Source organism: Bacillus rossius, chromosome 18, assembly GCF_032445375.1.
Source record: "Bacillus rossius redtenbacheri isolate Brsri chromosome 18, Brsri_v3, whole genome shotgun sequence".
Classification (NCBI taxonomy): Eukaryota; Metazoa; Arthropoda; class Insecta; order Phasmatodea; family Bacillidae; genus Bacillus; species Bacillus rossius.
The window spans coordinates 370,855-396,212 of NC_086345.1; the positions used below are offsets into that span (position 1 = coordinate 370,855).

The following is a 25,358-nucleotide window of genomic DNA, read 5'->3' on the forward strand; positions in this document are numbered from 1 at the left end:
ACTTTTGTATTTATTATCAGATTTTAATGAAAAAAAATTTAAATTTATAAAAAAATTCAATTAATAAAATTTTAATAACAAATATTTTAAAAAATAAACATTTACAACACGGAGCTCGGAGTCCTCGGTTCGAACCTGGTTCGGGCAAAAAAAATTAAAAATGGGGACCGATCCTTCCCTCGTGGTGGGTGCTGGCAGACTGACTCCCACCACTTTTTTCAAAGCATATAATTCGCCAGGTAGCATGACGTCATGTCCATCATTTTGAAAATCCATATTTTTTATGTTAGAAAATCGGGAAAAAATTTAAAAATCATTAAAAAATTAATTAAACAAATTAAATAATAAATATCCTGAAAACCACCGTTGCACTTTTCGTGACGGCAGCCATCTTGAAAATCCGTAATTTTAATGCTAGAGATTCGATAAAAATTCCAAAATTCGCAAAAAAAGTGGCAATAAATATAATGATTGATTCGATTGACTAACTTCCTTGGTTCGAAACCAGTAAGGGCAAAAAATAAAAAAAACAACGGATCCTCCACGGAAGCCACCTAGAGACTGATCTACCAAGTTACATATATCGTCAGCTGGTATGACATGTCCACCATCTTGTCTTCATCCGCTGGAGACTACCATCTTGTTTTCGTCCGCTAGAGTGTGCCGATACCATGTAAGTATAATTATCTGGTCACCATAACCTTGTCCTCACTGCTGGCATTGAACTAGGACCTTGACCTTAAACTTTGACCTTGACCTTGAAATTTGACCTTGACCTTGCCCTTGAAATTTGACCTTGACATTGAAATTTGACTTTGTCCTTGTCGACCATCATTGCTCCAACATTTTATGTTCAGTACATGCTACCAGGAGCTACCACCTGCTGGAGTACACCATCTTGTGTGTGTACTCGTCTTATAGAGTACATTTCCATCTGGATAATTTTATTCTAATCCGCTACAGTGTAGTAATCATTTATTACCGAGGTGCCCCCGCCATCATGAAATTTGGGCGCCAACTTGAAATCGTGTAATTATATAGCTATAAATTAGGGAAAAATCCAAAATTCATCAAAAAAATCACTCATTAATTTACATATTAAATCGCTGGAATCCTGCCCTTGATGCGATACTTGAACAGTGACAAGTGTAAATAATTATTAAATAAATTTAATATTCTGTTCTTACATTACCTTTCGCGGAGTTTATAAATAATTCTCTCTTCAAAAATAAAACACAAGTCAGTGTACGACAATGTTCGACGAATTAAATACGTTGCTGATAAGTAAAACATGAAAGACTAGTTTTTCAATAATCTGAATAACCTGTAAACCGTTCATGTACAAAGCCATACATATAGACCAAGCGTCTTCGGACCGAGAGACCGGGTCATAATCAATGTCAGACGTATAGACAAGTTATTTTAGAACCTCACGACCTTCCTCATCGTCAGCTAATTATATTCAATTGAACCAACGAACCATGTTTGTTACGCTTACAAGAGGACCAAGAATCCAATCAAAAAGGCAGCACCATTAACAAAAAGGAAGCACATTTGGAAGCACCAACCAAAAAAGGAAGCACAAATGGAAGCACCATCAACAAAAAAAGGCAGCACATTTGGAAGCACCATCACAAAAGGAAGCACATTTTGGAAGCACCATCAACAAAAAGGCAGCACATTTGGAAGCACCATAATCAAAAAGGAAGCACATTTTGGAAGCACTATCAACAAAAAGGCAGCACATTTGGAAGCAGCAACAAAAAAGGAATCACATTTGGAAGCATCATCAACATAAAAGGAAGCACAATTGGAAGCACCATCAACAAAAAGGCAGAACATTTGGAAGCACCATCATCAAAAGGGCAGCACATTTGGAAGCACTATCAAAAAAGGAAGCACAAATGGAAGCACCATCAACAAAAAAGGCAGCACATTTGGAAGCGCCATAATCAAAAAGGCAGCACATTTTGGATGCACCATCATAAAGGCAGCACATTTTGGAAGCACCATCATAAAAGGAAGCATATTTGGAAGCTCCATCAACAAAAAGGTAAAAAGGAAGCACAAGTTACGAGAACTAAGTCTTAGTTAGAAATCAGAATACAAGAAATAAAAACATTAAATTTTTATAATTTAAATTATTTATTTTATTTCTTTACATTATACAAATGCAAGTAAAACAAGCCATTACTGTATGTAGTCAGCTTTCCTCAGTTCTTTGAGTATGAAGGATATTTCTTTGATGCACGAATAGTTCCCTGCACAAAGCGAACCATGTAGAAGTCTTATGCCCGGTTGCACCATTCTACACGATGATTTCGATCCAATGATCCAGATTGAAAAATTATCTTAGGGTTAGCTTTAGAATCGTTGCACAAAAGTAATCTTGTTCAAATGGAGTAGGGTTCATGTGATCTTATGTTCACTATTATTGTAGAGCTGACAACACTGTTTCGAGAACTACACTATGTTGCACTGCTTTTCTTTTGGTTGAAATATTTCTGTTTATTATTTGTCTTGTATTTGTGTATGTTATTCTAACCTCCTAGAAAGCTGGACATGCGTTGTTTTGGTTAACCTCTTCACACGTGAGATTCGAAGAAAGCGAAGTGAATTATGGAAAGTAGTTCAAAACGAAGCAATTTTTCTGAAAAAGAAAAGTACCTTCTTGTGGATTTGGTCGAAGAACGGCTTCATATCATAGAAAACAAAAAAACGGATGGTGTGTTCCTTAAACAAAAAGAAAAAAAACGTGGAATGAGTTGGCATGTGCGTTCAATGCTGTCAATGATGTCAACAGGACAGCCAAGCAACTGAAAACATGTTATGAAAATATAAAAAAGAGAGCGAGAAAATCGACCTCATCAGACAAGGTAAAATTTTTTTTAATTTTTTGTAATCTTAATAAGTAATTGTTCCGTATCACGTAACCAATTTATCCCACACCCCTGACGGCAAGCTCCTATAAATATTGATCCTGTGGTGCATTATGCTTGTTGTTTTAATCTATTACGTCGAAAGTTCCTGTACAAAACAGAAACTTGTGACATGACAGTAAATTATGATCGTAAGTTGTATAAAAAGGAAAATTTGGTTTAAAGAAAACAAACTAAAACTAAACATAAGTAAAACAAACTTCATACATTTCAAGGGAAATACTGTACTAAACCCCACACCCATTGTTAACATATACAAAGGTCATGTAATACGAGAACAAAATTCTTAGGTTTTGAAATAGACACACACATAAACTGAAACATACATATAAACAACAAAATTAAGAAACATGTGTTATGGTTTGAGGGTTATAAGAATGCTGGTGTCTAAGGAATATTTACGTTCTGCATATTTTGCTTATTTTCATTCAATCATGTGTTATGACGTAGAATTTTGTGGGCACACAACAGAAGGAAGTAGAATATTAAAACTTCAGAAGAAAGCGATTTGGCTAATATCATTCTTACAACCATCCTCGTCCTCTAGAATTTTATTTCAAAATATCCAAATACTACCTTTTTACAGCCAATACTTCATTAAATTACTGATTTTGATTAAAGAAAGTATTCACCTACACAAAACAAATAGTAATATACACTTTTATAGATCAAGAATCACACAGGACCTCCGAATACCATCTCACTCAACCAGCCAATATGCTAAAAACTGCAGCTATGTGAGCATATGTCTGTACAATAGTCTACCACAATCAGTTAAAAGTATCGGCAGCAAAAATAGTTCACAATAGAATTACACAACCTTGCTCAAAAATTGTTTTCTTTTATTCTTTCAAGGACATTGTGAAATAAATTAAATTAAAAAACTGTAATAAAGATGCTGTAATATGATGTTTTTGTTACTATAAGTTGTTTTTATATTGTCACAAAATAAGTGTTATTTGTATTTGATTTATAGAAGGTAATTGGATTATGTTTTTATATTTTGTATGTATAAAGATATATTTTATATGTTATGTATGGCTATGGCATGTATCATACTGCGAAATGGGGTCCAACAATACAAAATAAAATAAATAAAATATATCTTTTAGTCAACTTACGATTATTATTCATTGCTATACAAGTTTTAATTATTGTGAGGATCTTTCAACGTACTAAATTAAAACAGCAAGAATCATTTATCACAGGATACTTAAATATTTTAAATTGTTACAAAACCCTCTAACTCCAAAAACATAATATTAAAATTAAGTACATTATGTAAAGTAATTCCATTTATTGTTCATATTTATAGGTTGAAATAATGAAGACAGGAGGAGGTAATTTTGTACCAAAACTTACTCCCATTGAAGCGAGAGTCATTTCCCTAGTGAAAGGACAATTCACACCATTAACATCAACTTGTGATAGTGATGCCTATTATCAAGGTGATTTGAACGGAGGTAGGTTTGTTTGTTTTGAATAGTAGTCATTAACAAAAAAACTCTTTTATATTTCTATTTAAACAACCTGAAATACAAGTTTCACTTTTACAGGAAATGCATTTAAGTACTACCACAACATTCTTCAATATGTCAGTGGGGCTGTACTGAAAATAGAGCTTTTTTCTGTGTAATTATTTAATAAATAGTATTTTTAAATGTCTACTTGTTAATAATTTCAGTGGTCTGTTCAATTGTCGCGCCACAGAATACAGAAGGTTTCTTTTGTTTTTTTTATTAAGGTGTATTAAGTAGGTGGAAGTGCCAGAAAGATGTCAATTGCAGAAAATTATTGTAATCAGCCTTTTAAAATAAATTGTTCGTAATGTACATTAACATTATTATTCTGTTGTAACAGAGTTGCTTTTTAGCATCATATTAGTTACATGAACATTAATTATTTATTCATTAGTAATTTATTGCATGTTATGTTACAAATTGTTTTAAAGTTTTCATTATCCATGCACAGTTTCTACAATAACATAATGCGATATGTAAATCAATACCATGACATTATTCAGTTACTTGCGAGAACATGTTAGTCCATAATAGTAATAATCACAATTATTTTACACAAAGATAAAAAGTTTCTATCATTAACATAATAGCAGAATAGTAAAGTTGTAAATTATGCAGTTTTCTCATTATTTGTTTCAGAAAATGTCTCAAGTATGTATACTGAGGCTGTGAATGAACAATCCGAGGTTGGTCAAGAAGAGGCAGGAGAGGAGGACATTGAGGTGTGGAATAATTTTCCAGTAGACAGTAGCTGCAAAATCATTGTTATGTGAAAGTAGGAGAAAACAAGTGCTGCATTTAATTCATTGTTTAAGTTAAAGAGTGTTTAATCACTATTTTGTGCATTCATAGCATGTTTTATATTTTTGAGGTGTAACACTAATAAGTTTCATTTGTAAGTGAAAATAACTAGGAATTTAACATAATTAAAATGTCACTGCTATGACAATTTTAAATAAACATTTAACTTTGTGTTTTAGTAAATGTGCAGGTCATAAATTCATCAGGAATATACTAAACAAACTCAATTTAAGAGCATTAGTAAATACAAGCAGTTTTTATTAACAAGTTGTTTCGTTGTTTGTATCCATAGTTTGTGACTAAAATAAAAGGTAATTGATTGATTTGAAAGGGTAAAACAAGTGATGTTCAATTTGTAAAAATTAATGTCAATAATGTTATGCATACAGGCTTAACTAGAAATCTATACCAGTTTAATTTTTTTGTGTTTCAGGTGCTAGAGCTGTTTCCTGATCAGTATACACCTACAACACAGCAAGCTGCTGCCTCACCTTCCACACCTCCCACTTCATTTAATATGTTTCGCCCAGCAACTAGCAAGAAACACAGCCGTTCAAAGAATATTGATGTTTCGTACCAGTAAGGTGAAGCCGCCCAATTTTTTCATAAGAGAAAATTGGAAATGGCAGAAGAATTGCATGCAAATCGCTTACTTCTGGTAGAAAAAGAAATTGGATTAAAAGACTTGGAAATGAAAATCAAACGGTTGGAATACGAAACAAAACAAGAAGAGCTGTTAAGTGCAAAAAAAAAAATAATGCTACTTGATTTATTTTGTATGTTCTGTATATATGAATTGAACAATACTTTGATTTAATGATTGTGAATATGTTCAATTTTTTTTTCTTCATTGACCCACAGATTGTTGTTGTATGATTATTTTCAGCTCAAGCTAATAATCCTCAACTTTTGTCACATCCTTGTACTTGGTGTATTTTCTGGTTCCGAGAAACTGGACTTTTGTAATAAATGTTGTTTACAGATACCACAGAGTTTTGTAAGACTTGATATGACAGTATGCTATGTAGTGTTGTATTTGCATACAAAATCATAATAGTAAAGTATACATAGATTTTTATAATCAATTTTATTGGAAGCACTTTACTACATGCAGCTTTAAAGTGTTGACACTGCACATACAGTAGGTATATTACATAAATGACGTAATTACGAAGACAGATGCTGAGCCTGATTGATAATTTTGCATATACAGTAATTATTTTCATAAATTAAATTACAATAACTATGGGATTACATATGTACCTAACACATAACTATCTTTACAAGGCAAAATGATTATTTTTGTAGTAGTAGTAGTAGTAGTAGTAGTTTCATTGGCCAAATTGACTACAAAACATACAATTATATTGTACATGTAGCGTAGGACCTGTTAAGAATATTATACATTATGAAACACATATAAATACAATCATATAGGTACACATAAACATACAAATAATGTACATCCTATCATAACACTTTTTTAGTATATTTTTGCTTACATAAAATCTTTAATAGAATAAAAACTGAATTCCAGCAACATAACTTTACTTTTTGTTTTTATGCACAAAGGAGGTTTTCTGATTTAAAATGTGACGGACGTTTGTTATAAAGAGATATAGTAGAGTATCTCGGACTATTTGCAAAACATTTTGTATGATGATCAATATATGAAAATTATTTCTTGTTCTGGTCAAATAATTATGTAAGTTGGAATTGTGTAGTTCATTCAACTGTGAATGAGCAAATATAAGTAATTCATAAATGTATAATGATGGTAATGTTAAAACACCTAAGCTTTTGAAAATTTGTTTACATTAAATACAATAATTTACATCCATTATTATACGTACAAATATTTTCTGTACTTTAAATTTTAGGTGAGTCCGTGGAATTACCCCAAAGTATTATTCCATGTCTCGAGGTTCAACATAGCCAAAGTAAATAATTTTTAAAGCATTTAAATTGGTCAGTTTTGAAAATGTTTTCATGGCAAATATCATTGAGCTCAATTTTTTAGTTAAATGAGCAATAGAGATTTCCAATTAAGATTCTTGTCAATATATACACCTAGTATTTTAGTTGGCTGATTGAGACATATTATCACCCTTAATACATATGGGTCTTGCAAATTGTATAAATTTTTAAGTTTTAAGTGAAGCCACGTTTTCGTGTTATGTATTAAGAATTAATTTACTAGCCTCAAACCAATATATGATGTCCCTTTTTTAAATTTTAATATTTGCAATTAAACTTAAGGGTTATCCCCATGTATAGAAATACTAGATGCCCGACCCGGCATCGCACGGCTATACTAATGGAAAAAAATTAAGCCACATCTCCCATTTACAGTAATGGTAAATAAAAAAAAATCAGTGAAAATTTATTACAATGCTGTATAATGTACCGGAGAGAAAATGAATAGCACCGATGGTTTCCCGACTCGTGCACGCAACGTACAACTGATGTACCCGTACTTCGCTACGGCCGTCTACAGGCAGATCACTCTTCCGCTGCTCATTATACTTGCCCCTCCTTGTGGGTACGCCACTGCCGCGCGATGCCCGTTGCCATGGAGACGCAGAAGGCATGAACAATGCAAAATCCTGTTCTCATGCAGACAAAATACCCACTGTTGCCTGGTTTTAACCACCAATGGGATCTAATTTTCGGAAAATGTCATCCTGCGTAACATAAGGAATATTACTGTGAAGTTTAAAGTCTGTAATATATATATACTTGAAAAAAAGGGCAATAAAAAACAAATTAAACACAGAGAGAGGAAAAAAACAATAGTTTAGGTTTGCGATTTAAAGTGATAAAAAGTATTTAAATACTAATTTAACTCTTATGAGGGTACTGATTGCTTCGTTGTTAATATCACACGGGTGTTTTTTACTTGTATGGGAAAATTAAGAATGATAAGGCATATAGTGTGTGGCAACAATGTTAATAGGCAATAGGAAATAAACTTCTAGCGCCTGCGGCATTGTCAACACACACTTCGTACATGTACTGCATGTTGTATCTAACCCCCTCCAACGCATTTGATTCTAAATTGGACTTTTAGTAAGGATCCCTAATGTTATTGATAATATAATATAGCCTATAGCCTTCCTCGATAAATGTACTATCCAACACTGAAATAATTTTTCAAATCAGACCAGTGGTTCCTGAGATTAGCGCGTTCAAACAAACTCTTCAGCTTTATAATATTAGTATAGATTAGAATCGTCAGCATATAATACAATTTTTCCACTCTTAACATTTTAGGCAAATCGTTTACGTATATAAGAAAAAGCAAAAATCCTAGTACAGAACCATGATGAACACCAACAGATATGTTATGTCTGTCTGAATAAACATTACATTTTATGTTAGTTATTATTTTGTGATAAGCCTACTTGTGAACTTTGAGTCAAGTAAGATGTTAACCAATCAAGCACTGTATCTCTTACACCATATATGCTTAACTTTTTAATTAATATTTTATGGCTTAACAATAGTGAAAGCCTTACTTAGGTCACAAAATAATACCAACATGATGATACCTTCTGTCCAGGTCCTTAGTTATATTGCTGATAAATTCATATTGTGCCGTTATCGTAGATTTACCTGCCTGAATCCATGTTGATTGTCCACTAAAATTTTGTTTTTCTCAAAAAAGACAATCTATTAAAGATTAATAATTCCAATATTTTTGAGAATGAGGACAGAAGCGATATAGCCCTATAATTCTGACAGGCATCACGAGGACCTTTTTTTATGCAAAGGAATAACTTTTGAACACTTCCATAAGGTAGGAAAATTTCCTTGCATAAAGATTCATTATAAAGATATAACAATGTGTCTACTATATAATCAATACAAGTCTTAAGAATAAAATCAGGTACAGCATCCAAACCTGATAAACGTTTATTTTTTCCTTTATGAACTGACAATAATTCCTTTTTATTTATAGAAAATACAAATTTGAGGCTGTATTGCACACATTTTTATTAATAATTTGATGAACACGAAGTTGGTCATGCACTATTTGATAAAAATATTCATTAAACTCTTTTACAACTTCATATGGATTTTTATGCATTGGTCTAAATTATGTTTCTTTATCGCTATATTTTGTACATTTTCAGTTTCATTGAACTAATTTTTAACGATATTCCAAGCAGTTATAGTTTTATTTTGTTAATAGTTTAAGCAACTCTTCAAAATAAGATCTCTTAGCAGATTTTAAAACTTGTTTATAAATTTTATGATAATCCTTACAATATTTTACAAAAACTGAGTCTCATGAAATTTTTGACAATTTTATTTAAGGACAATACTTTAACAACTTTAGTTTGACGCCAACCCAGGTGCCTGCCCGACTCCCTACAGGCCGTTATGAGGAGGCAAAGCCCCTCCTGCCATCACATTGTATAGATTTAAGCAGAACTTGTATCTGTTCATTTTTATTTTATTTCTTTACTTCTTTTCGTCCATCTGATCATACAGACATTTGTACAAATTGTATAGGACATGTCAAGAAATATAAGTTAACATACAAACCGTATAAGTTAAGTATACCAAAAATACAGAAATGGGGAAAATATAATAAAATATAAAACTGGTATTACATGTATATATACCTACAGCCTCTAAATATGAAAGTTAAATATTTGACATTTGATATAAGTGTAAGACACAAATAGATTGTATATTTTGATGAATGACAGAAAGAGAGGTGTTAGGCTTATTATTACTATGCTAGTTGATTGACATCATAGTTTGTACATCAGTCTGATTTGTATGAGAAATTTGTGTATGCTAACTGAAAAACAGCTGCCAGAGTACAAATCATCATTTACACTAAAAAACATTTTTTTTAAGGAACACTAGACCTAGTTAACCACTTATCTAATAATGCATATACAGGCTTTACAGTTATTGGTAACACAGTACCAATGTTTCCTGCATTTCTCACATCACTTAATACCTTCTTAGTATTCAACCGTTTATTGTAACATGACATCATTATAACGTAGTATCCCATATGTTAAGACAATTTGTGCACACAATTTTTTCAAGCCAACATAGGCTATCAGCCAAATATGGATAAAGTACCTATATACCAGATGATTCATTTTTAAGAATTAATTTTTAAAAGACACAATGCTTTGGAACCAAAGTTCGCAGCATAAAATTGGCAATTAAGTACCAAAGTTTAGTTTTGGTGTCCCACTTTTGAATTTAATGCATCAGTGCATACCATCTGCCTCTGTGGCTAATAACACTTTAGAGAAAGAAAAAAAAATGAAACAAAATGTGCTTATGATGTTTATCTGTTAAAAACAGTGTTAATAAGTGCTGCTCGAGCAGCTGTAGCACCACCTTGATGCAGTTCATTGGCAGCTGCGACTGGCACAACTGCATACACTTCAGGATCCAAATGTACATCAGGATCAACTGGTGCTTCTGCTTCTTTTGCAACAACAGCAATGTTATGCAACACACTTGTGGCAACAATTATTTGCAACACTGTGTCTAATTTCACACACATTTTCATGGAGAGACATGGAAATCTTCGTTTCAGGACTCCAAATGCTCGTTCTATAATATTTCTTGTGGTTTTGTGAGCAGCATTGTAGTTATGTTCAGCCCGAGTTGTTGGTGTCAGCAAAGGTGTATGCAGATATCGCCGACAAGCATATCCATTATCACCTAGAAGAACACCCTCTGGGATAACCCTGTTTTCCAGTTGTGCATGAACACCACTCTGAATGAATATTGTGCTGTCGTGGGTGTACCCTGGCCAGCGAGCAACAATATTACTAAATAGCAAGTCAGAATCACAAATTGCTTGCACGTTAATGGAAAAATATTGTTTCCTGTTCCGAAACAACTCAGCATTTTCTCCACCGGGCGACTGAATGGGGGATGTGGGTACAATCGATACAGCCTATCACACCTGGGTAACCTGCAACTAGGTAAAACCCTTTCATGGCAACTTCTCGTTCATTGCGATCACTTGGCATTTTTATGAGTTGGTTACTCATCAATGCCAACTGGTAGGTTACCTTCTTCACTATTCTTGAGGCCGTAGACTTGTGGACCCCCAATAGATCTCCACACACAATCAAAAATGCCCCAGTGGCATAAAATCTTAAGGTTAGCAACAACTGATTCATGGGCGAGATTGGTTTGTTTCTGTTTGTCTGCCTTTCCAACTGACCACCAATTTGTGCCAGTATTTGACCTACTGTATGTTTTGACAAACGAAACCTCAGGAAGAATTTTTCATCATTCAGATCTTCAAATGCATTAGATCTTGCCAAATAAATTCTAGGCCTTGGCACACGATATGGCAAGTCTAACAATCTTTCTACAGCATTATCTATTTCTTCTCCTTCGGAATCTGAGCTGAACATATTTAAAACTGTTTCCTCAAATATTACAAACACTAGGGGCGGTATTCCAAAACATTCAGGTAAGGTAGCGAATAAGCACTACCTTGTTGGGATACAACTGTAACCTATCTCGCAGACTGTATTCCAGAACGCGTCCCAATCCAATTCCTGTTAGGAAACGAAAAAGCAACTGTTTTAATAAACTGTGCCCTGTACGAGGCTAGAAACTGATTTCAATGCATTCTAGCGGATGTTTGGCAACCATCGATGGATTTGCTATGTCAAAATCCTACAGATAGCAGCACTATCGTGGGAATTAATTGACGTAATTTTAATTTTCTCAGGTAATTTTAAAGTTGTTGATTATTTGTTTTTATGACCATTAAACTATTCAAATATATTCCAGAATAGTTTTTGCTATTATAAAGTTTTATTTGACACATTAGGTAATTTTAAAGTTGTTGATTATTTGTTTTTATGACCATTAAAGTAATCAAATATATTTCAGAATAGTTTTTGCTATTATAAAGTTTTATTTGACACACTAAAACACACTATACATCCCCCGATTATAATTAAAATGACTATATATGAGTTAATGGCGCCAGATGCGATTCAGCCATCTGGGAGAAATCAACGAAAAAGTGAGCTCTGCGCATGCGCGTGATTTTGGCAGCGAAACGGCAACAGATAGGACACCAAAAATCAGTGCCCTAAAAATAAGGTACTGGCCGTGTCCTATCGTGCACTTAGAATATGGTTAGGGTACAGGTATCGCATATTCAACACCTAAACCCTTATTTTTGTGTCTTGGAATACGGCCCCTAGGTAACCTAAAACTAAACTTCACTTAAACATACTTTCGTCATGCGTAGTTTCCAACAGGTTCCTATTTCTTTATCATGTTTAAATACCTAAATATCTGTTTACAGGTTATCCATACAATGTATCACATCACTTCCATTTATAAAAACACCGAATCTAAAATACTCGATCTTGAGATCATTCACTGAACCAAGCAATTTTGGCCGTTCAGGATCAAGTTCATAATGATCCCCAGATTCCACATGATCGTGAATTGTGCAACACTTCTACAAGCTGATCCCGGATCATTCTGTGAATGATCTTACCTTTGATCGTGATCTTCGTTTGTGCAACTGGCGGGTACACATCGTTTGCCCTACAGGCGTTTGCCCTAAACGTAGGGCAAATGCCTGTAGGGCAAACGACTTTAGGGCAAATGCCGTTTAGTGCAAACGACTGTAGGGCAAACACCGGCAAGAACTTATGTTTTGGATTAACGAAACCACACCAACTTTTAGGGCAGACGCCTGTAGGGCAAATGCCTGTAGGGCAAACGACTGTCGAAAAACTTATTTTAGGGAAAACGCCTTTAGGGCAAATGCCGGAGCTTGGTCCGAATGGGATTATCAAACATTTTGTGCAAACGCCTTTAGGGCAAATGCCTGTAGGGCAAACGCCTTTAGGGCAAACGCCTGTAGGGCAAATGACTTTAGGGTAAACGAAGTTTAGGTTATTTTGGGTAATGTATGTTTTTCTAACTATCGATTCAAACAGTGTTCTTGTAGTTTATATTTCCTCCGCAGGTGGCAGTACCTAAATAAATGTTTTCCCTCTAAATGCAAAGTTTACAAAACCGTCGCTAGATGGCACTTATGTAAGCCTATATCGAGGTTTGGTGGGAATTCATATGGTATGAACTTCCTAGATTCACCAACAGATGGTTGGTTCCCTGCGCTAAGTTCAATGTTATCAAATATTTGTTCTGTAAAATATTTCGGAACATTAGGTGATGTAAGGTCTTCGACAAAAAAAAATCGTATAATAAAAAAACAGTATTGGCGATTTAACAAAAATATCGCTGGAAAAAGGTTCAACTTTTTTTCCGGGGCTTTGCTTATTTCAATTTCAGCTGTCAGACGTGCATTACGCTATGATTACTTAAAATATTACGAGCATATAGGTAAATAATGCGAATACTAGCTGTTAAACATTTTTTTAATTAGCATAATAGTACTAATGTGGTTAAACTCCTACATATTGTTCATACTATTTTATTCTGGAATGTATACTCAACATACAGCTGAAGTAAAAACTGAATAAGTATTCCAGTTCGTTTTGTTCTGGGGTTTCTATAATTTGCATTTAGTTTGTAATGTTTGTGTTAGATCATTTTGACGTTCAGTTATAAGAGTTGGCCGATAATAGTCATTGGTTGGCATGATTCTTAAAATAGGCTATATCCGTAATATAATATTGTCGCGGGTTGAAATTTTGCAGGGTTGTTGAAATCAAATTTAGGGACTTTACTGACGGGACTCTGGGCTGGCTGCTCTGTTCACTAGTCAGCGCAAGTGGCGTGACCATGTAATTGGGGCACGGGGCCGGCGCGGCGCGCTGCGGGCTTGCAGAATTTTGTTTGTTTGTTTGGCCGCGCGCTGGCGCAGCCACGGGCCGCAGTTACTGGGGCGCGCTGTCGTAACAAGCCGCGCGGTGTGGCCTGCACATTGGGGTAGAGGGGGGGTAGTCTTCCCAGATGTTCTAGTTAGTTGTTTAGTAAATTTGACTTCAATAACGAGCTTTTGTTATGGTAGGCGCGGCAGGGCGCGCGAATTTAAGCGCAAGTGATTGGTGACTCGGGGCTCACTCAGGCGGAGGCTATGCGTCTCACCTGTGGTCACGAGTTGTTAGTTCGTTCGTGATGTAGGAATTCAGGCTCACTCAGGCGGAGGCTATGCGTCTCACCTGTGGTCACGAGTTGTTAGTTCGTTCGTGATGTAGGAATTCAGGCTCACTCAGGCGGAGGCTATGCGTCTCACCTGTGGTCACGAGTTGTTAGTTCGTTCGTGATGTAGGAATTCAAGCTTTCGGGCGGAAGCTATGGCCGACGCCAGAGGCCACGAGTCGTTTAATTTAAGTTAGGTCATAATGTAGTCATCTTCAAGCTTTCGGGCGGAGGCAATGGCCCTTGTCACTAGTCGTTTAGTTATAATTTTTTAAAATGTAATGTTCGTTCGGATTTTAAGGGCAGGAGAGGCCCCTACGTTAGTTTTAAGTAATCGATCAAGAAAGGCTTTTCGGAAAATGTGAGTATGGACTTATCTTTGTTTTAATTTTAAGTATTAATTATGATTTGAGGTATTCGGAAGGACTAGGGAAGTGTTTAGTGAAGTTCTCTCATTCTCTCTCTTGTAAGGTCGTTCAATCGTTAAGGAAGTAAAGAGATTATTGTTTTAAATTGTAATCCCGCTATTTAAATGTTCTTTAAAATGATGTTGAGTATTTGACTTTAAGAATAAAATAATTTTAATTAAGTATTATGTTATTTTGCAAAATCTCCTTAGTTCAGCTCTCACCAGACATCCTGTACGGGATGACGAACCTATGATCCTAGGTACAGTAAAGTATTTTATGAAGTTAAGACTAGTTGATGCCAAGCGAGTTGTTTCTATGTAAAGAGCTACGATTCTCTCCCCCCTCTGAAGGTGCACGTGACAGAAATGGTAGAGTTCGCCGGATAGGTTCTATTTCTGGAGAGAGAGAGAGAGGTAGATTTTTATGTTTATTATTAAGTTAGTTTCAGCTTCTGATAGCAGGTTATTAAGAGTTTACTTGAGGAGAGGATTACGGAATTTTAGTCTATAGTGGAGGAAGTCTTTGAGATTTTTTTTTTGACGTAACAGATGTTTATTTGAGGATACTTGTAAGGATAAAGTTTATAGTGATAAGTTGTTTTAAGTCGTTGAATTTATTGTAGATTTATATCGGGGATTATTACGTGAGGAGAATACGTTATAAGTTAAATGCTTATTAGAGATAATGCAAGTGGTTTAATTTAATTGAAGTTCATTTTAAGATTGTAGGTTAAGAGAATTATAATTTAAAATAAAGTTTTTTGTCGTAAATAGGAATTATTTTCAAGAGAAGTTTGTTTTGTTTTCGTGCGCGTAGGAGACGAGACGTACGAATTAAATCAGTCGAGGGAAGGATAAACGTTAGAAAGGAATTAAAGAGAAAACGAGAGTTTATGTAAAAGAGAGTTATAGAATTTATAGTGATGTTTTGTTTTAATTAGAAAAATGTTGAGAGTTGTTTCAGAACGACACGTCAGTGGACGTGGCAGAATGAACACGTGACGGGGAGGTGCTGAGACCTAGCGGAGAACGGAGGAACCGCAAGCGAGGGTTGGCGCACCTGATGGAATTCGGTGACGTCACGGGCTCATACGGAGACGTGGACAGGCCGTGACCTTGTTTTGATCAGCTGTACGGTAACTTAGCGATAAGAAAATAGACTATTGGTTAAATACATTTAAATTTAAGTGTGTTTTAGGAGAAGAGGAACTTTCAGTATGTAAGTAATTTAATTTAAGAAGTGTATGATGTATAGGCTAGAAGTGTTTCGTTGTAAGTTGTTTATGTTTTTGTTAGTTAAATTCTACCTCGGTTTTAAAAATATTTTTTTGGGATTTGTAAACATTATTAAGGAGGTACACTATAAAATCGATAAGCATTGAGAAAACTGGGAAGGCTAGATTTTGTGTGTAGAGGGAATTTACTCCAAAAGAACAGAGAGACAAAATTAATGTTTTCATTAGGGCGAGGGACCCTAAGGTGAGGCGTTGTGTCCCTGGGAAGAAAGGGAATTGTAGCGCAGACCATAGGAGATGGGCTGACTACGGAATTAAGGGTCAGGAGAATCCTGAGAGTTGTGAGTAGTTTGGGGCAGGAGTTCCCCATGGTAGAACCGAAGTGGCTATCCTGTATGGGATAGGGTACCATTTCAATGAAGTTTGTTGGTGGGGTTAGAGCCCCCTGTGTAGTGGGCCTATAGCAGATAGGCACTACAGTGAATTTGGTTATTTTGTGAGGTAAATTCCCTGGAGGTTAAGTAAGATTGGATTCAGTTAGGAAGGAGGGAAATGAGAAACATTGCTGTAGAGAGTTAGTGTACTTGCCTAATGTGAAATTGAATTTTACTAAATTAATTTAGGAGAAAGTTTTGTTCGGTAAATAAATAATAATGGAAGATAGCTAGATAATTAATTAATTTTTTTTGAGTAAGGTGTTTTAAGTAATGAAATAAAATAATGTGAAGAAGTTTGAATAATTGGGGAGGAATTTCTTTAAGAGTTTAGATAATTGTTTTTGAATTTATTGAGATATTCAGCCAGTGGAGTTTGAGTATGAGAGATACAGTGAGATTTCAAGGAAATTGGTTGTTTATTAATTAGGACGAATGAGATTTTATGATTAAGAGTCAGTAAGCATAGTTAAAATTTACGACATGATATTTGTTGACAGTTTACAGTTATTAAGGAGAAAACAGAGTAATCTATTTATTTTTATTTTAAGGGTTTGAAGATAAGATTATGAATTTTTTTTTTTTTGAAAGTTTCTTGGGCATGTTTGAATAATTTTTATTTGGATTTTAAGAAATTACAGAGAAAATTTAATTGATTTACATTAGTTTGGAAGTATGGAGGTTTAGTGTTCGATTAGCCCTAACTTGATGGTCGGATCCCAAAAGAATGCCGTAAAACCGATAGCCAATTGAGAGGAATGCGGTAGGCGCTTGTGTAGAGAGGGGTTGTGGGAAAGCTCCTTGGGACTGATGGCAGATCAGGGGCCCTAAATAGTGTGTGATGCTGTAAAACCAGTGCAGAGAAAGCCTGGTATGCTTAAATTTTTGGGCACAGGTTATGTAAACCTGGGGTTCCATGGGATTTAGTCATGTTAGCTGCTGTGAGACATTGAGATTTCCAGGCTCCATAGTAAATTCAATGTAAATTTTTGTTTTCTTAAAATAATAAATTTGTTTTTAATTTATTTGAGATATTTGATTTGGAACAGTGAATACAGACCCCGAGGAATAAGAGTTATGCTGTGAGAGGAGAAGGTGGTAGGCCTAAAGGGTACAGGCACCACAGAGGTTATTTGTATTGCATAATTTAAATATAAGGAAACTTGAGAATTTGAAATTTTGTTGTTGGGTTGTACACCCATAAGAAGAGTATAGGCAGAATTTTTATTGTTATGAGATGTCTAATTTAATTGAAAAGAAGAAAGTTTAAAGATGCAAGGTAACATTATTATTGTAATAATTGAAAGAGATTAAGAGGTAGAGAGAAATAGGCAGTTTTTGTTTGTAAGTACTAAAGTTTACATATAGAAATTTAGTAACTAAGAATGAATAATAAGTTAAGTCTAGTGTAAAAGTTTTTTTTAAGTTTGTTAAGTTAAGAGTCACAAGTAAATTTTTTTTTAGAGAGAATGTCTTTGATAGGAAGTATTAGAAACTTATGGGAATTTTAGGGTAACATAAATAATGTAGGTAATGAATAATAAATAGATGGTAGGTCTTAAGTTAGGATTAACATTTGAAGCAGAATTTAATTAAGAAGAAGGAAAATAAATAGGCCTAATGAAAAGAACAAAAAAGGATTTTATGGTAAAGCATTTTTTTTAAGTAATAAACAATGAATAATAATGTTGTTTCAGGGTAATGTGTACTAATAATACAATTTTTTTTTAGGACCAAAGAACAGGAATTATGTAATTTAAATTAACATGTATTTTTGAAACTGTTACAGATTCCTTAAGATGAGCTGAGCAGCAGTCCAGTTTACAAGATGACAAGAGTTCGAGAGACAAGATACAAGATCACTGAAACAAGAGCCAAGACTGAAGATTCAAGAGAAGAGAAAGCTGGCAGCCATGGACTTACAAGTGGAGATTAATAAGGTCATGTAAAGTTTTATTTTTTTTTATGGAAGACAGTAACTGGAGTTTTTTTTGTTATAAACATTATTTACAGAACTTTTTAGGTTATAGTAATGTAATGGAACTAGTGAGTTGTGGTAGCTGTCAAAAAGAACTAATACCTTAAGTTTAATTTTTAAAGTTAATTTTCTTAATTTACAGAGGGATTAGTAGTTTTTTTTAAACCTTATTTAGGTTGGAATTTAAATACAATAGCTTATTATAAATGTGTACGAACAGTTCAAGTTCACAGTACTGATAGGTAGGTCAGATGATCTTATTGATTTTGATGATTTGTTGTTTTGAGTTGATTTTTAAGTGTTGTGAATTAGACAATGAAATAGTTCTGAAAACTTAAATTATTTCAAGCTAAGAAATAGTAAAGTTAATTGTAACTCAAAGGACACCAGAATTTAATTTTTTTTTAATTAGTAATGTTTGAAAATTTTATACTTTACAAGAAAGGTTATAAACAAACAGATCGGATGGAACAAGGATGCAGTAAATCACAATTTCATTTAGAATTATTGATTTGCTTTTGAGGTTATGAAGGAAAAGTAGCTATAATTTAAAAATTTGAATAAAAATGGTTTTTTTTTATTTGTTTGAAATAGAAAGTTTAAAAGTTAATTAGTCATGATCTAGGTGGGTGATGGGGTGGGAATTGGCCACTCTTTTTCCCTATAACCTCCCTAACATGGCCTTCTATTACAACTAACAGAAATAAAGAAGAAGAAAAATGAAGAATTATTAGTTAGAATGTTTTTTCATGAAGATACCTGATGAACTTTTTTTTATTGTTGGGAAGAATAGTAGCAAGATTAATCAGATGTTTTACTCCGAAGAAGAAGAAGAAGATAAAGCAGTTTTATGACTCGACAAGCCAGAGATTGGTGTTTCCCCTCTGCGCTTCTATTGACTACGTTGTTTACTCTCATGGGATAGCTGGTTCGGCACCATGGAGAGAGATTGGTGGGCATTGTGGTTGCCCCCAGAAGAAAAGAAGAGTAGAAGAGGTTATGGGTGGGTCATGTGAACTGACCTTCAACCCAGTTACTTCGTGGGGACTATTTGCTGTATAGAGAAGATCAAGACTCAAGAGTTAGGGAAAATCATTGGAGGTCATGTTTCCCTTCCTTAAGTTTTTCCTATCAAATTATTTGCCTGATTAGATTATGCTAAGGGTGGGATACTTTATGTTAGCAGTTGAATTAATTAATTTTATTTTTTTGTGTGTTTGCATCCTTGCCCATCGATTGCAGTTTAGTAGTTAGTTTTGTATTTGTCAGGCGTGATGGTAATGCCTGTTGATGATGTTTCAGAATTGTAATCTGTTCGTGATGAGGATGGCACAACTCCGAAGCAGATGTGGGGAGAAGTTGTGAGCTGCCCTGGAAGCCAGTCCAGTAGCTGTTGGAGTTGAGTGGTGTTTGCTGATGGCCAGCCCAGGGAGCTACTCTTCTCGACAACACTGACTTCGAGGAGTTGCACCAACCTTCACGAGATAAGAGTTTAATTAATTGAAACACTGTAAGGACACTTAATTTTTTTTGAAGAACGAAAGAAGTATGGTAATAAACGGAAACCGAAAAAAAAATAATAATAATAATTATCAAGAATTTGCACATTGTTTAACGAATACTGAGAAACTAAGAACAGTAATTTAATTTGTAAAGAGAGCTTCACTAACAGAACAATTTTTTTAGAATTGAGAACTCGAGCCTCTGAAGGTTCCTGTGAGAACAAACCAGATAAAAGTTTTACATTTAATTTTATGAATACTTGTTGTTTTAAAATAAATCTTATGCAGAATCTAGATGTATGTTCAGACAGCAAGGAACTAAGAAAATTATTTTTTTTGTGAAATGAGGAATTTATAGTTATGGTTTAATGGAAAAAGACAATTTGTAATTTTGAGGTAGCTCGATGGGGCTCGAGCTCTGTGAGGGGAGGGTTATGTCGCGGGTTGAAATTTTGCAGGGTTGTTGAAATCAAATTTAGGGACTTTACTGACGGGACTCTGGGCTGGCTGCTCTGTTCACTAGTCAGCGCAAGTGGCGTGACCATGTAATTGGGGCACGGGGCCGGCGCGGCGCGCTGCGGGCTTGCAGAATTTTGTTTGTTTGTTTGGCCGCGCGCTGGCGCAGCCACGGGCCGCAGTTACTGGGGCGCGCTGTCGTAACAAGCCGCGCGGTGTGGCCTGCACATTGGGGTAGAGGGGGGGTAGTCTTCCCAGATGTTCTAGTTAGTTGTTTAGTAAATTTGACTTCAATAACGAGCTTTTGTTATGGTAGGCGCGGCAGGGCGCGCGAATTTAAGCGCAAGTGATTGGTGACTCGGGGCTCACTCAGGCGGAGGCTATGCGTCTCACCTGTGGTCACGAGTTGTTAGTTCGTTCGTGATGTAGGAATTCAGGCTCACTCAGGCGGAGGCTATGCGTCTCACCTGTGGTCACGAGTTGTTAGTTCGTTCGTGATGTAGGAATTCAGGCTCACTCAGGCGGAGGCTATGCGTCTCACCTGTGGTCACGAGTTGTTAGTTCGTTCGTGATGTAGGAATTCAAGCTTTCGGGCGGAAGCTATGGCCGACGCCAGAGGCCACGAGTCGTTTAATTTAAGTTAGGTCATAATGTAGTCATCTTCAAGCTTTCGGGCGGAGGCAATGGCCCTTGTCACTAGTCGTTTAGTTATAATTTTTTAAAATGTAATGTTCGTTCGGATTTTAAGGGCAGGAGAGGCCCCTACGTTAGTTTTAAGTAATCGATCAAGAAAGGCTTTTCGGAAAATGTGAGTATGGACTTATCTTTGTTTTAATTTTAAGTATTAATTATGATTTGAGGTATTCGGAAGGACTAGGGAAGTGTTTAGTGAAGTTCTCTCATTCTCTCTCTTGTAAGGTCGTTCAATCGTTAAGGAAGTAAAGAGATTATTGTTTTAAATTGTAATCCCGCTATTTAAATGTTCTTTAAAATGATGTTGAGTATTTGACTTTAAGAATAAAATAATTTTAATTAAGTATTATGTTATTTTGCAAAATCTCCTTAGTTCAGCTCTCACCAGACATCCTGTACGGGATGACGAACCTATGATCCTAGGTACAGTAAAGTATTTTATGAAGTTAAGACTAGTTGATGCCAAGCGAGTTGTTTCTATGTAAAGAGCTACGATTCTCTCCCCCCTCTGAAGGTGCACGTGACAATATATTTAAATATATCCATAATATTTCCCATATTTCCATAGTGGATTCCACTTATATTCCCAAAATAAAATAATGAAGATACGTAATGGTATTTCTCAATAATAATAATGTGACTTTAGTCCACCGCACACAGAACGACTTTCCTTGAGGGATTGTATGCATATTTGTTTGTTCCACAATATTCCTTCCTTCTTCCAAAGTGACTTGCAGTGACGCGATGTAATGTTCACACTTACTTAATAGTTCCTTTTCAGGAAGATCACACCCTTTTACATCAGTAACTTGCCCTGATGAGGATCCATTGTCTACATATGGTTTAGTCGATCGGAGTTCACGCCGTTTTAGTTTCAACCGACTATCATCTTGGTAAGCTAGTTTACGCCGAGTTGCCCGTGTCGAATCTTTTTACGAATGACTTTCTTGTGTATTGAACCAGGGCTCCTACCTGACATTTTTTGAAAGGACTTCTTGAATCTTGTCCTGCCATGTAACATTTACGCTGAAAAGAGCCTCGCTGTGTCTGTGTGTAGGTAATTTATTATTTTGCGTCCATTAAATTTGGCAACGAGGCTCGTATAGAATTCTGCCAAATTACTGGTTTTGTTTTCTTTGAGATATCTGTCACAAAAAAATGTCTTATTAAAAAATTAAAAACCTTTCGTTTGAATAAGATTGTTTTAAATATGAAGCGTCTGTGTGCATAATAGTGTGAAATCATATATCCCATTATTATAAATGAAAAATCCCTGATGGCAGCCAGTCGGAAAGGTAGATTTCGCCGTGCGGCCTACCAATATAAAAATAAACTTTCTGAAAAATTCCAGAAGTTTCAATAACTATGTAAAATCTTATGAATATTTCTAGAATATACAATGTAACAATAAATTGCAAATTAATTGTTGGCTCAACAATGTGTATGGGATATAAATCCAATCCATTAGACATTCATATGTACCTCAATTAGAAATTCTGAAATTCATAGGACCTAGATCGGAGAAAATATCGTGAAATTTTCTGTAAGTCGCTCTGCGAAATCTACCTAAAAACGATCTCCGGAGAAAAAAAATTATAGTCACGTACAAACTTAATTTGTGGAAATGAACAACGCGTGCACAGCAACTAATACTACTTTTGATACATATTTGTTATGCTAACAGTTTTTGTTATGGTTTGCTGTCCTGTAAGCCCGCCCCACACGACGCCCAATTTCTGCTTTATATTCTATTATACCCACGGGTATAAAAGTGGGTATATAAATTTCATTAGCAGAAGTGAAGAAAGAATTCATTACTCCATACACACGATACCCAGAGTTCTAACAGAGAAAACAGCCAACATATTGGCCGACCAAGGCAAGCAAGTCGAGTTGGATAAACCTATTGGGTGAATTAGCAAAATATGCACACTCTCGATGGAAGTATTTTCACCGCATTCTACAAACATATTAATAAATCGACAGATTCAGTTGGGCACATGTTATATAAAAATTGAAAATAGACATGAAGGTCTCGGTGGCTATTTTAACAGTAACTTTTAAACACTGAAAATGTTTTTATAAATTCATATGTATAATCTTCTGCCTTAAATTATTTTAGGGTCATCGTTTTTAGGACGACTTTAAGTGAAAATTCCAGCAGGCAAGGATAATAAAATTTTGTAAGCTCCTTTTGTTAACGCTTGTTTTTATATATAGCAGCAATATTAAATTAAGTTAATTCGTTCTCTAGTTAACCCCACCCCCCCCCCCACCTTGGAAAATATTACATCATCAACCTCTCTGTTAAAAAATTATTTAAAAAATACAATCCAGTCACTGAGATTGGCGCACCATCTGTTGTAAGGTTTAATTACCAGCTGCATTCTTAGACTTCAAAGTTGGGAAAGCAAACCGTATGTGCTGCCATCTAATTTGTGAATTTTGTACTTTGTACTCATTTGGAGAATGGTTCCAACATTTGTCAACAGGGGCGACACGCGTAAGGACATCTATCTTCGAAAAGGTTCGTAGGGCAAACGACATTAGGGCAAACGCCTTTAGGGCAAACGACTGTAGGGCAAATGCCGGCAAGCATTCATTTTCGGATTATTGACAATTCGCAAACTTTTAGGGCAAACGCCTGTAGGGCAAACGCCTGTAGGGCAAACGACTGTCGAAAAACTTCTTTTAGGGCAAACGCCTTTAGGGCAAATGCCGGAGCTTGGTCCGAATGTGATTATCAAACATTTTGTGCAAACGCCTTTAGGGCAAACGCCTGTAGGGCAAACGCCTGTAGGGCAAACGCCTGTAGGGCAAACGACTTTAGGACAAACGCCTTTAGGGCAAACGCTTTTAGGGCAAACACCTGTTTGGAATGAGGAATGCGAGAATATGCTTCGAAAATGCGTTTAGGGCAAACGCCTGTAGGGCAAACGACGCACTCCCCAACTGGCCATTAGCCGGTCAACCAATATGTTTGGATCTTTCCATGATGTGTAATCAATCTCTTCTACCACCATCTTCCTTGCACGTTTATAATAAATTTTATGATCTCTGGTGTCTTCCGTTTTACCACCAACCTCAGGGTAACTTTCATTTTTGAGACAGTGATCATCACAAGCTTGATCAGATTTATTTAATATATCACGTCGTTTCCATCTTTTCGTTCTCAGGACACCGCCACATTCTTCGATCTTGTCAGCTTTAGGTGCTTCATTACAGTCTAGGTCTTTGTCATCAGCCTCAGAGTCACTGTAACAATCACCGTAGAAGGCATCGTCTTCATCCAGATTACCGTAAGAATTCGATGTTGATGATGTCGAAGTGTCTTCATCGTCTTCATGCTTCCTTTTTAGGAGTCCATCATTTTTACAAAGTAGGAAAGAACTACTTGAATTCGGCTGGAATATATTCTCACTTTTCACATTAAGGATTCTTCCATTGTCTTCATTCTTCCGTAAATCATCAACCTCCTTCAATTTAAGTTCTTTGTCGAGATCGGAAGAGCCAGGAAAATTATTGTCGTAATGCAGATCACTCTTCCTTAGTCTAGTAGATTCATCGTTGTCCTCTAGCTTGTATGCAGGCTTGGCGTTACAAGATCTGCCATGTCTTTTCAAGCTCTCTCTCCGCGTAAACGACTTGCTACATCGAACAAAAAAATTAACATATTGCGTAGTGGATTTTTAACACAGTCATTCTTCTCGTGTTGTCTTTTATTCTTTCTCAAGATAAACTCTTTTCTGCAAAACTTACACCTATGTTCTTTCGATACAGCGTCTGATCCCAAATCGGAGGTCATATTAGTTATTGAGACTAATGCCAGATACCAATTGAGTGTTAAATTAGATCCATTACTTAAATAGAATTTTTTTTCATATTTCATCAGCGAGAGTTAATATATCTCATGCAAAGGTACTTGATGCATGTAGTTCTGCTTTTCAACAACAGATGTCGACACATGTTGCTTGCAGGTAAATATTATTTAGTTCTTTTATGCGGGATGCGGGATGCTCACTAACGATCGCAAAAGAAGGGTGGCTTCGCTAGACTCCAAGGAGAAGAAAGTTTGTCCTTCCTGTTAGTGCTTCTTAGATTTCTCAGAGATTATTATTATTTGACTGAGAATTGATATTTTTTTTTAATTTCCACCTGATAAAAATATTACAAGTGTTGATTAAGTAGCAGAAATTAACTAATTAAATGTAACCTTAAATAAACTAACATGACTAATTAAGTAAAAAAAATTCATG

General features: G+C 35.3%; 1 long non-coding RNA gene across 1 annotated transcript; it reads left to right on the forward strand.

Annotated features, from left to right (window-relative positions):
* The first annotated feature begins 13,929 nt into the window (after positions 1 to 13,929).
* On the forward strand, positions 13,930 to 21,445 carry LOC134541184 (uncharacterized). The gene is made up of 2 exons (XR_010076566.1): positions 13,930 to 16,023; positions 18,263 to 21,445. It is a non-coding gene; the product is annotated as an uncharacterized LOC134541184 (long non-coding RNA).
* Positions 21,446 to 25,358: the final 3,913 nt, after the last annotated feature.